Source organism: Lynx rufus, unplaced genomic scaffold, assembly GCF_022079265.1.
Source record: "Lynx rufus isolate CCGP_SWC_20201006 ecotype Redwood Valley unplaced genomic scaffold, mLynRuf1.p SCAF_6, whole genome shotgun sequence".
NCBI classification, from domain to species: domain Eukaryota; kingdom Metazoa; phylum Chordata; class Mammalia; order Carnivora; family Felidae; genus Lynx; species Lynx rufus.
The window spans coordinates 60818458-60837482 of record NW_025814878.1 but is presented as its reverse complement, the minus strand read 5'-3'; positions in this window follow the sequence as shown (position 1 = coordinate 60837482).

Below are 19025 nucleotides of genomic sequence, written 5' to 3'. Positions count from 1 at the left end.
CTCTCTCTCTCTCTCTCTCTCTCTCTCTCTCTCTCTCTCCCCCTCTCTCCTCAAAGTAAATAAATAAATTAAAAGAAAAAGATGAGGAGGTTTATGGGGCACCTGAGTGGCTCAGTCAGTTAAGTGTCTGACTCCTGGTTTCTCCTCAGGTCATGATCTCACAGTTGCTGGCTTCAAGCTCTGCACTGATAGTGCTTGGTATTCTCTGTCTCCCTACTTCTCTCCCTCCCCTTCTCTCTCTCTCTCTCTCTCTCTCTCTCTCTCCCTCTCTCTCTCTCTGTCTTTAAGAAAAATAAATAAGCATTAACGAAAAAAAGATGAGGAGGTTTCAAATGTTCCCTTGGGTGTCAGAATATGGCTATTTGCAATCTGCAATAACCCATGGGAGATTTGGAACTTATCAGTGATAATGCAAATTCACAGCTTCACTGTGCTGTGTACAAAAAGCTTTCATCTGTCCACTGCTAGTTTAATATAATGTGCTCTGTATTCTGTAAAGCGCTAGAGGTGATAACCTAAAATATACTTCTCCAGCACTACAACATAAAGACTAAGAAAGTGCTGTAGGGGCTATGTACACAGGATACACTGCACCCTTGCTAAAATGATACGTGTTTTGAACTGAAGTATTGCAACTATATCTAGTTGTTTTGTGACATAATGCCTAAAAAGCTGTTTTGAAAAGCAAGTATAGTACTGCATCTTGTTGAAATTTACCAAATCCCAATTCAAATGAGTGGGGGAAAAAAAAACTGTTGATGACATCAACATAGTAAACCACATGTCTCTGAAATATAAAGTATATCCTGCTTGCTGAAGAGGTTTTCAGGGAAATGGTATTAATCTCAGGGACTAAAGACAATTTTAGTACTCCAGAGCTTCTAGTTTTATGTTAGATGTGTGCAAATTGTCCAAAGAGTCTAATTGTAATGCTTGATTGGACTATTAACATAAAGTGGGAGTTTTCTCCTGAGATTGCTTTGAATTAGTAGAACCAAAACTTGAAGATGGAGGAAAAACTATGGTCCCTAAGCAGCCACAGGACAACTTGGAATTTCTCAAGTTAAATATGTCCATGTCATTTCTACCATTAATCATTTTTGAACCGTTAATTTAAATAATACTTGACATACCCTATCTTAGAAATCCTATACTTTGTTTTAATATTAGCTAACCCAATTTTTTTTGGCATAAGAGACTGCAAATATTATGGAATGACCGTATCTTGTTTGCTTTGAGATTCCAGAGGTCAGTAACATTCAGATTACATCAGAAGGAAAGTCACGGGGAGCACTGCTAGAATACAAAATGCATCTCTTACTTGCCAAACACCTAGCTGCAAAATTTACCATCCATCACTCTTTAGAACTTGCCATTTGATGTGTGCCTAGCATTTGACATATTATAGATTTTCATCAATTCCAAATATGGGGATAGGCTCTAACTTCCTCAAGTGAAATGGATAAAGCAACAAAATACTATGGAATCCAGAAAATATAAGGAAAAGGACCACTACTCATGTTGAAAATGATTTCCACATGAACCTTATTCCATTTTTTCCCTTAATTCCTTGAAGAGGTTCATACTCACTCCCTAGTCAGTCTTTTCCTTTTATAATAACAGGTATTCAAGCATTTTATCTGATTTGACAGCTTGCATGTATAAATAAAAGAACCAGTGTTGGTTTTCATTTTCTTTGACTTTTCACATTACAAAGGACTGTATTAATGCTGCATTTTATAAATTAAAGTAGACCCGATTGCTTCCCACAATTGATCTTGCTGAAACAGTGCATGTGTTTTGTTAGATCAACTGATATCAACATTATGGAAAAGGCAATTTAGAGTTACATTCTATGTAAGCAGAAATATATAGAAACTAGACAAAAGAGCCATTTATAGCATGACTATGGGCCTTGATAATATTCAGATGTCTGTGTTCATTTGCAGTTCCACTGCTGGAACCCATAACTGGATTGGTCTGCAACAGTGTAAATTTAGTTCACCAAAAAACCATTTGCTGCAAAACAATCTATCGAAGCAAGTGGCCCTCCTATAATGATTTTTTCTGTTTCATTGACATCTTACAAATAATGGTACAACAAAAGTCCTGAAACAGTACAGTGCTCACATAGAGGATAGGAGTGGTGAACAAAAGAAAGTCTCTACTTTTATCCAGCCCTTTTCATACAGTCACTTTCTTACTTTTTCCATACTATCTATGCTCAGCATATTTTGAATAGTGTCTGAAAGATGCAATTGAGATTATCATGGAAAATAGCACAAATAAATTAGAGAATTGATTTCTCTGGATTAAATTCATTACTTTTCCTATGCTCCTATATTATAAGACTTTTGCCTCTCCACTCCTTTTTCCTGAAAACTAAAAGTAAAAACCATAATTTTTTTCTTTACTGTTTATATAATACCTCATAATATAGCATCTCAATAAGACACCTTGGGAATAGACATAGAACACTTGGTTGGCTATAGCCAGGTAAAAATTAGATGGCAAATAACAGACATTTCTTCCTTTTGCACCTTGGCAAAGTATAACCATGCTTGAATGAAAGAGCTAACTGTTTGTCAGTATAAAACCATGTAATTTTCTGACTACTTAAAAATGGCTAAAGACTCTTAATTTATTCTCTTTTTTTTAAGTTAACACCCAAAGATCATAGATATACTATGAATTGCCTTTTTAAGTATCATCTCTTGGGCCAATATATCTTTAACTTGTGTCTCTGCAATGGACATATTTAAAACATGCCAAAAATATGCTTTTTATAAATATATTTGGTTGTGAGAAGTAGGGAGTGAGGGATGGATGGTTATACCAAATTGGTATGTGTGTATATAAGTCTAATTTATTGTCTGAGAAGTGGAGACACTTCACTACAACTTTCTCTTCTACCTTCCTTTAGTAAACTTGCTGAAGTAACCCAAAGCAATTTCAAAGAAATAGGATCCCTACACATATCCAAGGGAGTGAAACCAGACCTAGGATAGTCTTGAGTCACTATCACATATATCATTCTGTAGTTGGATTTGGATTGAGGTTACAAAAGACCCCCCTAAAAGATATATGGGTCTGATTGATTCTCTGTTTTTATCTTTACTTCTCCTTTCAAGGCTGATTTTATTAAGATCAAGACCCATTTTTATTTGTGTCTCTCCACCCCACCATTCCCTTATCTTCTACCTGGTACCTAGTAGGTAATCAACATATGTCTTTAATGAATGAAAAAAAAAAATCAATTACCTGCTCTGACTTTCAAGGTTTTTGGTAGATTTTATGCTGTTCTGGGATCTGTAGGTTCTGTTGTTTATATAATAGTTATATGGAAGGAAGGAATCTATGTTCCTGTTATAACTTAAGCAAGAGCTGTTCTTTCCTGGGAAGATGTATAGGAGATCAGGAATTCTCCAGAATGGATATAGATATCCTATTAAGAGCACCCAATTTTCCTGCTACATTTCCTACATAAAAACTACTTGGAAATAATTTGATATGAAGCTAAATTCCAGGTCTTGTGTTTACCCCAAACCATCAGGGTTTTGAGAACATGCCATTGTACTTGATATGATATAGCAACACAGAGAACAAATACCAAAAATATCTCTAACACTATACTTTGTTAGAAGTTAATAAAGGAGATTTCAGAAACAGAGATGCCACATTTGAATATGGGTAGAAATATAGCCCTCCTATATTTACTCTCTATTGCTAATTATTACTGGAAATCATAAAAACCAGGAAGCTTTTATTTCTAAATTATTATTTCAGTTTTAGATACATCTTGTAACACAACAAAAATATTAGTGGGTGGTAAATACAATTTGACCAGGATGAAGCCTATATATTGAATTATCATAAACATAAATTACATTATCATAAACATAAATCTGCTTCACACAACTAGTCTTGCTGAAATAGTGCATGTGTTTTGTTAGATCAACTGTTTTCAACATTATGGAAAAGGCAACTTAGAGTTACATTTTATGTAAGTTATGTTACATTTTAAATTTACATTTTATGTAAGCAGAAATATATAGAAAAACTAGACAAAAAAGCCATTTATAGCGTGACTATGTGCCTTGATAATATTTAGATGTCTGTGCTCAAACATGGGTACATGCAGGAAAAAAAAAACAGCAGTGTGACCATCTTGGAGCAGTATTGAAGAATGCACTAGATGAAATGTGTTGCTGAAAAAAGGTGAGTAGCTGCCTCTTGGGAACGCTAAGGAGCTCTTAGCACTTAGCTGCCCATTTTTCAACCTAGGGTTCCATTCAGTCCCCTGTCTGCTCCTTTCATTGCTTAAATTCTTAATATCTGTGCACAAGGCTATCTCAACCAACAGATTATAAATTCCTAGTATACAGTGACTAAAGTCGTATTCATCTTTGTATCTTCTAGTATGCTTGAAGAAATTACATGATAGTTGCTATATAAAAGCTAGTCACTTAATTCTCAAGTATGACATATAATACAGATATATCTTGTTTAGGTAAGTCTATCCCAGAAAAGGGAGAGAGAATATAGATGTCCTATTAGGCCTTTTTATCCTTAAAGAATTAGGGTTTTATATATTTTTACTTGTGATTTTCATGAGGCTATTGCCTATTTTCTTGACTAACAACCACGTCAAGTCTACACTTCTCCTGGCCATATTTTTCAGAAGATTGATGATTCAATCTTGGGCAAGATTGCCAAAGCATCAATATACCATAAAATTATCTACTTCCCCAATTTAAACAATGAAGCAGATTAAAGCAGCTTGAGAACAGCAATGAAAATATTATGCCATTGGAATGCAAATGCAGACAGCCTGAGGCTGTTTGATTCCCACCAACATAATTACACTTAAGCAATATAAAGAAAACTTTTCCCTTAGGGGAAGATCTATTCCTGCCCAGAAATAAGTTGTGTCCTCCTGTCTAAAGCATGCTGATATGGCATCTCTGCAACAAGACTGTATTGCCTTTAGATGGGTTTATTTGGCTAAATTAGGAAGGACTTTGAGTCCTTTTCCCACTTTAAGATTAGATGATATTAAATATTTCGACTCACTCTTCTTTTGGTTCAACAATTAGCTTCAACCAGGTTTCTCTGGAATCTAGCTTAAGTCTCCAGTCAAAAACCAACATATCAAACACAAGTACTCATGAAACTAATAGGCATAAGGAGTCACTTCTTTTACTCATTTAATTAACTGAACCAAATCAATTATTTTCTAATAAGTAATCAATAATAAAATTCAGGAAATAATTCTACAGTTTTTAGTGGGAATCTGTTTTATTATCAACACAAAACCTTCACATGATTCAGCCTCTGTCCATTACTTTGCTTAGGTCAGTGCAATTAAAGCTTAAGTTTGTACTATTACAAATAAAACAGAACCCATCTGGATTACTAGCTCAGAATGTTTAGAAAAAGAAATCTTCCCTACCTTAGAAAAATTCTTGGATGACTACTGCAGACATCTTGAATGAAGAAAAAAAAATAACGCTAAGTAACAGCTAAGGTAAATATATTTAACTATATGAACATGTGAACATATATTACTTATCTATCCAAATGTCATATCTATAGAGATCCAAAGAGGAGGAACATTAAATTCTATTCAAGAATTGGGGCGCCTGGGTGGCGCAGTCGGTTAAGCGTCCGACTTCAGCCAGGTCACGATCTCGCGGTCCGTGAGTTCGAGCCCCGCGTCAGGCTCTGGGCTGATGGCTCAGAGCCTGGAGCCTGTTTCCGATTCTGTGTCTCCCTCTCTCTCTGCCCCTCCCCCGTTCATGCTCTGTCTCTCTCTGTCCCAAAAATAAATAAACGTTGAAAAAAAAATTAAAAAAAAAATTCTATTCAAGAATAAATCAATAATTTAACAATTTCAATGATTTTTCATACTGTTTCTGAAACTTGTAAAAGGTACTTTTTTAATATAAATAGAATGGTTGAAAATTAGAATATAAAGTCACGTTTTCTGGTTAACTGTGAGAAATTACATATTTGTGAATTATTATAGTTTTGAAATTATAACTGGAATTAAACTAAAAAGCACTCATACGGGGGTGCCTGGGTGGCTCAGTTGGTTGAGTGTCTGACTTTGGCTCAGATCATGATCTCATGGTTCATGGGTATGAGCCCTGTGTTGGGCTCTGTGCTGACAGCTCAGAGCCTGGAGACTGCTTCAGATTCTGTCTTCGTCTCTCTCTCTCTCAAAAATAAATAAACTTTAAAAAAAATTTTAAAAAAAGCACTCATATGAAAGTAATATACAGCGAGTTAATATTAACCTTAGCCTAAGCCAAATTAATTTTAATTAAGGTCTCACTTTGTTACAGAGTTATCATTATGAACAAACATCGCCTTTGCATATATGGTGATGTAGACCAAGGAAGAGATTAGCCTACATCCTATATTATGACCTATACTAAAAGTTTGTCCTTTCTTAAAAACTCATCTAAATCTTTAGCCTTTCTAGATGTTAACATTTAAAATGGTAAGACTTAATATTACGTTTATTGCAAATAATATGCCAAAATATGGAACAAATGTTGATGAACTGTGTGTTCTCTTAAGCATCACAGTATTGTATCTACTTCACCTACAGATGCGCCTTCTTTGAAATGAGCATGCTAGTCATTTTTAAGATGCATTTTAAAAAATAGTAAGTTCACTTTGAGATAAAATTCTTGCATAATATAGTTACTTTTATAAATTATATATGGACATGGAAATATGAAGAAAAATCACCACTTAAAGAAAATTCAATTAAAAAACAAATTCAACAGGTTTTTCTAATAATCTACTAACAGTGAATCAACTTGATAAATTCTGCATGCGCTTTCAAAGCTGCATGAGCTACCCTCCATGTCTTGGGCCTGTGCTGACTATACACGGTGAGAAAGAAGTGGGTCACATTTCCCACCCATTGGAACTTTACATTCAAGGTATGAAAGTAAAACTAACATGCACCAAACACTTGGAGAATAATAAAAGAGAGAACATAAATATATGCAAGAGAATATTGAATAGGGAAAATGTTCTAATCAAGAGAATTTTTTTTTGTTTCAGGCTGAAACCATGTCATTGCCAATGTAAAATGGAAAACTGGCAATATAAGCATCCATTTACATGACAAATTACCCAAGTGCCCCCACACATACTGCCTTCCGTGCACAATACAAAGTGGTTCCATTTTCAGTAGAACATATGCTAAATGTTTAAGCTCAAAGATGATTTAGACAAAATGGAAAAGATTTTTTAAACATTTATTTTACACTTTACAGGATTCATTTAGATTGGCAGATGTTCCAAAACCCAAAGAAAAGTAACTTAACCAGCTAGTGGAAAAGACAGGGTTTGCAGAGAAGGCAAGGGGGGGGGATCCCTAACTTTGTAACATTCAGTGTCAGAAATAAATGGATGAATGAATGAATGAATGAATACATACATACATACATACATACATACATACATACATACATACATAAAAATTCCAGGGAAAATCTAACAGTTAAAATACTGAAGGACTTCCAAATTCTTTCAGGTACCTGCAGCAAATGACGTATTGATTTTGCTGTTAAACTGCACAGCTGTAACCAACACATTAGACACGGAGGATAAAAGCAATGACTAAAAGCACCTTATTTCATCTGTCACACCTGAGGCAATGCCTTCTTCAGACCTTTAGTGTATTAGCACAGAAAATCAATTAGGTAAAGAGCTAAACAAATGAAGGGAAAATAAAAAAGGCCTCATTCACAGAGTATCAGAGATGTCAACAAGCCCAGGAGACTTTGGTAAACTATATGATATCTCCAAATAAACCATAACAACTTTTTCTGAACTTTTAAAAGTCAGCGATTATGTATCACAGATTCCTCTTAAGCCAATTTTGGAAGGTCCCCGGCCATTAAACAACACCTGATAAACACAGTGGAGTACTTTATTTCAGCTTCAATTTTAGTGCATATGCATGTCTTAAATCATAAAATATTCTGTGTCCCCCCCCACCAAAAAAAATTCCCACTGCACTTTACCACCCTAACAGATTCTTAAAATGATTATATACATGAATCTTCAGATAAAGATCATTGTTACTTAGCATTTGTATGGCCTTTTCTGTGCTTGCGAATGGCCTCTGGATTTGCAGTGTCACCTATTAATTTCCTCAGTCATAAGAATTATCAATTTTTATCACAGCAGTCATATGACTCCTCTTTAAGTAGACAAAGCACTGAGCACAGAATCCACCTCAGGGATCTTAAGTACCATGATATTAATTTTCCTTTAAGGAACTTATTTTTTTTCCTACAAAGAAAATCAGGCTACTTCTTGAAAGGGATCTCATAAAGTATCAGAGGGAATGTATGGAAACCACATTTGGACACTGATATTTTTACGCTTAACCCTTTTTGTGCAACTTCCCCAAATTATAAAAGTATCTCTTCTTTGTATCTCCAGTTCTTGTACTACTTATATCTACCACCTCATTAATGTTTTGGTCATAGCCTCTTCATCTCATTTCCCTGAAGCTATTAATCTAGACTCATTCTTCTCCATCCTTCCTTATCTGTCTTTTTCCCCATAAAACACTTTGCAATTCAATATATGGAACTCCATAAGCTCTAGCTCTACCCTGACCCAAATCTCATAACCTCTTGCATTTGCTTGTGCCCTCTGCCTTTTCATATTAACCACTGATGTTCATATATCAGGACCTTTCCCACCAAAAACTAATTTTTCCACTTCCCTGTCTACTGGTTTGCTTCTCATTCCCCAGGCCCAATATCATCCACTAACCCTCTACATCCTGCTTCTTCAACTGAAATTCAAATACACGGATATCCACTGAGTATGTGCTGTGTTTCAGGCACTGCGTTCTTACTTTTGTATGTATAAAAGCATACATAATTTAGTCATTTGAATCTCAAATAAATCTTGCCACCTGTGGCTCATTTTTAAAGATGAAAAAACAAATTTAGGGAAGGTAAGAAACTTTCCAAATCTAGTTTCTCCTTCTAGTTATACTAACACCCATTACACATTTGCTCTTCGTTACCTCTCTCTAGGAAATACCTCTAGCATTCTTTCTTTGTACATAATAATTCATCATATCAGCTCTTTGCCCTCTTGGCCGGTTTGGGTTTTTTTGTCTGTTTGTTTTTTGAGTGAGAACTCTAGGGTTTTAATTACAAATGCAGCTGACTGTTAAGGAGCCCCTGCTCCAATCTTTCTTCTCCACCCTTCTCCTCTCAACACATCCTTCCAAGGGCAGGTCACTAGACCACTAAGGTACAGGAAACTGAGGAGACTGAAAAGGCACAATGCTTTCTTCAAAGTCCTCTGAAACATCCAGAGTCTTCCTGGCTTCAGCTGAGAATCTTCTGGTGAAAGGGCTGAGAGACTTAGCTCTTAGCTTCAAAGTCCTCCACCTTACATACTGGGGTGCTTTATCTTCTTTTGCCTTTTGGTCTGTGGTTCACTAGTCCTGGCTAACCTTGTGGGGACTTCCACTTACCTGGCTGCTTTCTCTTTCTGGGCAAGTTGGATCTGCTGGAGGAGTTTTCTGCACTTCTTTGCAAACAGGGTAATGTTTGGATCCATACTGGATGCTCACTTATTGATCTGGTGATGTATAATCAGCCTTCAGTTTATCACAGCCCCCATCACCCAGAGCTTCAGTCACCTCTCCAGGTTCAACACAGCCATAGCTTGAACAGCTTCTTTTAAACTCTGTTGGGGATGGTTGATCTTTCCCTAGGGAGCCCCCAGGGCTGCCCTGCCATCTTGGATTGTTATAAAGCTGGAGAAGAAGAAATAAAGGTTCATCTCCAATATTTCTGAAGTGCCATCAAGAAGAGCTAATAAATGGTAGAAATGTGAGAGATGTGAGAGAATGGTCACGGCCTTTTGGAGATTAGTTTAATTAATATACATCACACATATCTACATCTCTCGGGAATGAAAAATAAGCATGAAATTAGGAAAGCAACAGTACAGGCCTACCTAATGTATGTAGTGTAACTTAAAAGTCAGCTTAAATTGTTCAGGAATAAACACAAAAGAAGCAGGTATTAACAGGACATATGATTCAAAAGTAAGCCTTACCCACTTCACAGTTTCTGTAAGATACAAGGCTTTTTTATAGAAATATTTTATATATGAAATGCTCCCTTTCAATACAGAAAAACACTAGATCAGGACTCAGTCTTTTTCTCCAATGAATATAATGCAAATTTGAGTATATTGTGTAAAGTAAAATTTTCTAAGGTCAAAATAAATATTGGGGAATATCTATTTTCTGATATGCTGTTGAGGAAACTCTGAGAGTTCTTTTGCTAAAAATTTAATCTTTTGAAATGTGACATGTGAACATTCTGCTTGTGGGTACCTAACTGTTTAGTGACAGAACAAGATGGTAATATTTGCACAACTTATGCAAGATTTTATAGCTGCATGTGGAAAGCAAAAGTACCTATACTTTTGACTATTAATTGCTTGATTCAAAAGTATGACATATACTTAATAATTTACAGTATATAGCCAGAAGTTTTAAAAAATCTACAGTTGATCATGTATGTTGTAAGCTATCACATTAGAATATGAGGATGTTTTCTTTGTTAATGGCGGCACATGCATAGTTCTGAACCTGGACTGCTCAAAGATATTGACTGCATATTTTGTAGCCAACAGAATACACTACACTTTTGTACAATTTCTCATGGCAAGGCCACTTAATATCACACATAGTTGAGTATATCAGAAATGCATGTCTGGGTGGCATAATTTTAGCACTTGCTCAGAGAAGAAAGATCCATTTCAGTTTCAGATTTTATGAGTCTTCCAGCTGCTAAGTACAAACAAAAATCTCTATCGACCTCCTGAAAGTAAACAGTTCTGTTGAAATTGGTATCCCCTGATCACACGGACATCTTATGATTTGATAAGGCAATTTAGAATAGCTGTAGCGGTCCCAGATGTTTAAAAGTCCAGCTTTTACCAAGATGACTTGGATGTTACGGCTAAGTACATTATAGGCAGAATAAGTACAGAATGACTTTCTAAGTACTTCAGATATTAAGTAAGAGGCCTGCTTGATGCCTAAAAGTCTCTTCATCAATATCAATTCTTTTCCATAAGTTAATGTCATAAGTTAATGTCTCCAAAATGGCTCTTTTGAAATGCAGCTCTATTAGCTGAGAAGGTAGTACATTGTTCCATTAGCCTGTGAGGAGGAATTACTTAGCAAGGTCCTCAGGGAATGAATACCAACAAATAAATTTTGATAAAGGAGGGAAATGAATATAGAAAAAAATCTGAGCATGGATCTTTGCTGAACCAAATAGGCCCAGGTAGGTCATTCCAAAAACCAGCAAAAGGGCACTTTTGAGGAAGAAGAACTAAAGATGAAGTTATGCCAAAGAAAAATTTTCCCAGAGTTTTATAAGGTTCTGTAGGGTTTCTAAGAACATTCTTTATGGTTCCAGAATATGTGGATTCACAGTCCTCTGCCTCCACTTCTTCTTCTGTAAAATAGGGATAACGGTAAAAGCTGCATCATCAGAGATAATTCATCGAGATGACATATGTAAAGCATTTAGAACTTTACAATAATATTAACATTTTAAAAATGTAGAAATGCATTAATATTACAACACAGCATCCTGGCATCTTCCCCATTTTACATTTTAAAAACTACTGTTACTTTTATGAATTATTCATATTCCAAAAAGCCAATCTCCTAAAAAAAGAAAAATAAAATTATTTTGAATAATGTTTTATTTTCTGCATCATGATCAAGAGTTCTTGACTTTTATTTTTTCTTTAACCCAGTGAAATGTCTGAAGCCTTCCTTTTCATGTTAGAGGATGAATTTCAAGCCAGTTGTAAGCAGCTGTCCTTAATTTTCATTCCTAGCAAATGAACATATTTTTAAATGATTTTTCAGAGTATTTTCCACACTACTTCTAGATGATAGATAAATTCTTCAGGCACTTCTCATTGCCAGGAAATGGACGGTCTTGTTGCTGTTCCAATAAAGTGAGCATACACAAGAGTCTCCAGGAGACTGGTAATCTCATACACAATTTCATTTGTCAGCTCCCTGTAGTCTACAAACTTGTCTTCGAGGAGACTTCACCTGCATGAGGATTTCAGGATTAGGTTTTTCTATGTAATTTCACTCTCTAATAATGGGATTCTGTGAGCACTTTCTCAATTATTTCTGCTTCCTAAGGTCAGGCTATAGAGGTAAATGTAGGGATTTATGCACTTAATTCCCTGTGGATCAAGATGAAAAAACTCACTTTCATTCTTACTTTTTATTTATTAAACTTTTATGCAGCTCATATTTCAATTTTCAGGCTAACATAATGACTAAATTTTTCTTTGTCTCTCCCTTCCTTCTCTTTCCTCTCTCTCTTCCTCCTTCCTTCCTTCCTTTCCAGTAGTCAGGAGACACGTATTAGTGTTTCAGTTCCAGTATATTTTATTTGCCTTTTGAGAAAAAGCCTTGCCCGTTTGTAACCTTTATATTGTGTGCATACATAGAGAATCATACAGAAATAAATTAATACACAAAACTAAATTCTCAATTAGCTATAATATAATTAGTTGAATATGAACCAAGTCCCCCTTTTTCCATCAACCTCAAAAATCTCAGTATAAGTGTTCATAACCTTCTTGGGAGCATAATGCCATAGTTATTTGGTCTCCAATGTTTTGACTTGTCATCCTAATTTGACTTTAACCATAGTTATTAGCCATTCTGATATTTCCTTCTTTGAATCTAATCTTTCTGCCACCTTTCTCGTGCTCTTATAATAATGGAACAATTTCTGAATTCTCACTAAGATCTTTAGCTCCTTTCTTTCCTATTTCTCACTGCCAACAAAAAAAGGGGAATGTCTTTTAGAATCAAATGGACCTGTCATTTAGGGTCAGACGCCTTTAAGTTGTTTTGCTTTGGCTTACTATTTAGCTAATATGAAACTTACTTTCCCAGTGGAGAAAAAAGTGATTCTATTACACATAACTACCAATTCTGCCAAAAACCTTAAAGATAATATCTACAAAACAACATAGTGCCTGGGACCCAATCATCATTATAAATGTGATGAAAATAATTAACATTGCCTTTATCTGCAGCAGTATCATCTTCATCACTGACTAGCCTGTAATCAATTATCAGCACTATTTTTCATCACAATAGTTTTTAAGGTAAATGTATTGAAGTGTAACTTATGTGTAGTAAACTTTAACCTGTTTAAGTGTTCAGTACTGTGAATTTTGTCAAATGCTTATAGTCATATATTCATCACCGCTGTCAAGATATAGAACAGTTTCAATGACCTGAGAAGTTTCGTAGTTAATCTCCTACCCTGAACTCCAGCCAGGAACATTCACTGATGTTTTTCTTTCTGTAGTTTTGATTTTTGTTTGTTTGTTTGTTTTGGGTATTATGCTGTATAAATGGAATCAAAGAATATGTAGCCTTTTGAGTTTGACATCTTTTAGTTAGCATAATGCATTTGATATTCGTTCATGTTGTAACTTGTATTTGAGGTCCGTGCACATTCCGTTTTATTCCATATTCCAATGTATGAATGTCTCCATGAATTTTTTAAGTCTTTTCTCCAGTAATGGTCATTTGAATTATTTAGGGGTATTGATGATTATGGCTAAATTAACTGTGATTACTCACATACAAGTTTTTGTGTAGATAAGCTTTCATTTCCATGGATAAATATCTAAGGAAAGAATTGCTGGATCATATGATAAGTATGTGTTAATTTTTGTAATTATCGTCTACTACTTTTGCAAATTAACATTTTGCATTTCCACCAGGGATGTATGAGAATTCTGACTGCTGTGCGTTCATTCAAGTATGATATTTTTAGGTTCTTTTCCTTATTGTTTTAATTTACCCATTCTGATAGGTGTGCAATTTTATTACATTATCAAAAAAATAATAACAAGGTTGAGCATAATTTCATTTGTTTATGTGCTATTTGTAATCTTTGGTAAAATGTAAGCTTAAATATGCTGCATATTTTTAAAATTGTGTTGTTTCCTCATTATTTGATTTTGACTGTTCTATATTTTAGATTCCAGTTCTTTGTCATGTAGGTGTTTTACAAATATTTCTCCCAGTTTGTATCTTATCTTTTAATTTTCTTTACAGTAGCTTGTAAAGAGCTAAAGTTTTTAATTTTGATAAAGTCCATTTTTCTTTCAAAATTTATTCTGTGATTCATGCTTTCCCCTCTCTTCAGAATTTTTTCCTAACACAATCTAACAATGTTTTTACATGTTTTCCTTTAAATGTTTTATCATTTTAGGTTACATATTAGATCTATTTTGAATGAATTTTTATATATGATATAAGATTTGAAGCTATGGATTGAGATTATCTCTCCCTTTTTTTTTTCTTGGATATGGATGGATGTCCAGTTGTTCAGCACCATTTGTTACACATTCTATCAGCTCTCCATTAAATCAACTTGATATCTATGTTGAAATCAGTTAAATAGGTGTGTGTGTGTGTGTGTGTGTATTCCTGCATTCTTTACCTTGTTCCACTCATGCTTTTTTTTCCTTTCACCAATTTCACAATGCTCTAATTAGTGTAACTTTATAGTAAGCCTTGTAATCAAATATTGTGTGTCCACAGTCTCCGTTCTTTGAAAAATTGTTTTGATGATTCTAGCAAATTTGCTTTCCATGTATATTTTAGAGTCAGCTTGATGATATCTATAAAGTACCTGCTGGGATATGTAGTGACAATATGCTGAATGTATAGAATAACTTAAGAAAAATTGATATATAACAAATCATGTTTTCTAATCCATGAATATTGTATATAACTCCATTTAATTGATCTCTGATTTCTCTCACCAATGTTTTGTAGTTCTTAGGACACAGCTCTTGCATATATTCTGTTGGATTTATGTTAAGATTCTTCATCTTTTTGGTACTATTGTAAATAGTACTTTTTTTTTTTTTTCAACGTTTATTTATTTTTGAGACAGAGAGAGACAGAGCATGAACGGGGGAGGGGCAGAGAGAGAGGGAGACACAGAATCGGAAACAGGCTCCAGGCTCTGAGCCATCAGCCCAGAGCCTGACGCGGGGCTCGAACTCCCGGACCGCGAGATCGTGACCTGGCTGAAGTCGGACGCTTAACCGACTGAGCCACCCAGGCGCCCCAGTAAATAGTACTTTTTATAAAATTTTAATTTCTAATTGTACATTACTCTTATATGGAATTCAATTTGTTATTCAATATTATGTGATCTTGCTTAATTCACTCATTAGTTCTAGTAGCTTCTTAAAGACTCTTTGGAATCCAATACCTAGAAAATTATATCACTTCCAAATAGAGACAGTTTTAATTCTTCTTTTCCAAACGGTATGCCTTTTGTTCTGTTTTCTTACCTAATTGGATTGACTAGAGTTTCCAGTAATATAACAGTGGCAAAGGCAAACACGTTAGAAATAAATGAGAAAAAAATTCATTGTTTGACCAATAAGAATGCTGTTAGGAATAAATGAGAAAAGATTAAACGTTTCACCATTTTGTATGATGTTATCTGTAGGGTGTTTTGTTTTGTTTTGTTTTTTGAGGAGGATACGTACTCTTTGACAAATTACGGTTGATTCTATTTTTAGTGATTGAATGAGAATATATGTAAATATTCTCTTTATACAATGGATTAGATTGTTTTGCTTTTCAAGAGTTCAACCAAAGTTGCATTGCCAGGATATGGCCATGATGTGTTATTCTTTTTATTTATTAGTGGATTTCATTTTCTAACATGTTGTGGATGATCTTTGTGTCTATATTCATGATGAATATTGAGGCTTCTATTCTATTCTATTCTATTCTATTCTATTCTATTCTATTCTATTCTATTCTACCCTATCCTATTCTATCCTATCCTATCCTATCCTATCCTACCCTATTCTATTCTAATTTCATTTATCTCTCTCATTCTTTCTGATTCACTATGAATATAGCAATGACCTTGTGAAATTACTTGAGTAGTATAGTATCTTTTCAAGCCATCTGTGCCTAAAGTTTTATATATTGGAGGAGTTTAACTATCAACTCAATTTATTCAATGAATAGTGCAATTCAATTCTTGATTAAACATTGGTAGTTTAATCTTTCAAGGAATTTGCTAAGTTGTAGAATTTATTATTATAATATTCATAATAATCACTTAATAAATTTTTAATATGGGATCTGTAGGGATGTCTCCTTCTGGTATTTGTAATTTGCGGTCCTCTGTTTTTTCCTAATCTGACCAAATATTTGTCTTTTTAATTTTAATTTTAATTTATCAAAAGTAATTTTAATGTTTATTTTTGAGAGAGAGAGTGAGAGAGAGAGACAGAGTGTAAGTGGGGAAAGGGAAGAGAGAAAGGGAGACACAGAATCTGAAGCAGCCTCCAGGGTCTGAGCTGTCAGCATAGAGCCCAAAGTCAGTCTTGAACTCATGAACCATGAGCGAAGTCAGACGCTTAACCAAATGAGCCACCCAGGCACCCCAATTTTATCTTTGTAATTAGTCAACTTTTAGTTTTTTTTTGATATTTTCTATTTTATTTTATAGTTTCATTGATTTCTGATTTCATCTGTGTCACTTTCTTCTTTCTATTTAAGTTCAGTTTTCTCTTCCTTTTGTGGTTTCTTAAAATGAATACTTAAGATCATTGATTTGAGATCTCATTTCTTTTCTAGTATAAGTAATTAATGCTATACATTTCTCCCTGTCTGCTAAATTTTGATATGTTTTGATTTTCATTTAATTCAAAATATTTCTAATTTATTTCAGTCTTCATATTTTCACCATCAATTATTTAGAAGTATGTTATATAATTTTTGAATAGTTGTGTAATTTGTGATATCTTCCTATTATTCATCCCTTGTTTACATTGTTATTAAGGACCTTATTTTGTATTTCTTGCTTCTTTTAAATATGTTGGGGTTTACTTTGTGGCCCCAAATATAATTCTACCTTTGTGAATATTCCATGTGCCCTTTAAAAAAACATGTATTTTTTTTACTCTAAATTTGTGTGTCCTACACAAATTTAATTGTCCTAATTGTCAAATAGATAAAGTTGATTGATAATGTGATTTAGGTATGATTGTCCTTGTATTTTTCTAATGATTACTGAGAAGGGAATATTTAAGTCTTCAAATATAATTGTAAATTTGTCCATTCTTCCTTCTATCAGTTTTTTTTGCTTCATAAGTTTCTAAACTGTGTTGTTATACTATAAAAAAATTAATAAGTGTATACATACATTTTGAAATGTTATACATACATTTTGCAATGTTATATCATCTTACTGATGTGAGCTCTTTATATAATTCCCTCCTCTCTCTCTTATAGTTTTCCTTGGTGTGTAGTCTAATTTGTTCTATATCATGCAGTCATTTCAGCCTTTTCTTGATTAGCGCTTGCATAATAAATCATTTTCCATTCTTTTATTTTTATCTTTGCATTTATATTTGAAATGCATTACCTATACTTATCATGTAGTTGAGTTTGCTTTTTTATCCAGTCTGGCAATTTCTGTCTTTTCATTGGAATTTTTACATCTATTATATCATCTTTACTCCCCCTTCCCCGCCTTTCTTTTTCCCTTCACTTGATGTGATTACTATTGACCTATTTTAAGTTCATTAAGTTTCTCTTTGGTTATAGTGAGCTTACTGATGGGTCCTTTGAAGTAGTTTCTTATATTTATTACTACATTTTTATGCCTATCACTTCCATTTGACTCTGTCTTACATTTACTATCTGCTGAAATTCCCCATCTGTTTATGCATGTTGTACAATATTTCTACTGGATTATTTTTATATATTTGTAATTGTTATTTTAAATACACCAAGAATTACAACATTTATGCCATTTCTAAACCTGGTTCTATTAATGGCTTTGACTTTTCCTAATGGTATACTTCTCTCTTGATTTTTATGTGCTCCATAACTTTTAATTGAACGCCAGAAATCTTTTATAGAACAGAAGAGCCTGAGGAAAATACTATTTAATTTGCTAATGGGCATGCCTCTTTCATGCTAATGGGCATGGTTGGTGTGTGGAGTAGTTAAATTAATGTAGTCAGTACTTGGGCTGAATTTGGGTTTTGTCATCGTTATTGAATGAAATATACCACAGGCTTCCCAGTTTTCTAACTTGTACTTAGGTGAGGGCTCAATTACCAGGTTTTATTCAGCGTTAGACTTCTGCTCTCAAATTTCTGTCACTTGCAAAACTGTGCCACAAATGGTTTCTCTCTCCAAACTCTTGCCCTTTCCCCAATGTTAAACTGCAATTGCTTTGTACTTAGTGCTTGTTAGCCTCATGGTAGGGATAGGAATGTACTCTGTTTCCTTGGTTGAACATCAGTCCTAGCATGGCCCTGTGTGCTTGGCTTATGGAATTGTTGCCCTTCATGATCTGATATCCCATTAACCCTCTGACTGCTTCTTACATTTATTTTCTCCTCTACCTCATTGACTGTTCTGGAACCTCTTAAGTACATGCCCACCTGAGGCCCTTTTTATTGACTGTCTCCTTTACCTGGAATGCTCTTCCTTTAGATATGTTCATGCCTATCTCTTGCAACTCTTTAAGATCTGTGCTAAGCTATCCCCTTTCCAATGGGCCTACTCTGACTCCAAAAAGCATTGAAATCTCTTCTTTTCCCTCTGACCTTGACTGTTCCCCATTACCTTACTTTACTTTATTTCCTAACACATGAGCAAGAATCCTTCACTAGTTTATTTACATACACCTATAATAGTATGTGATACAAAATATGCACTCTTCAAATAGGTCTTGAATGGATGAATACATTAATAAATGAAAAGATAAGCTGCAGACAAACTAAAACAAAATCAACAACAACAACAACAACAACAACAGCAAAACACCAAAAACCAAACTCCAGAATATCAGCAGGAGCAGTAAACAGAACACTAATACATTTTGACTAAA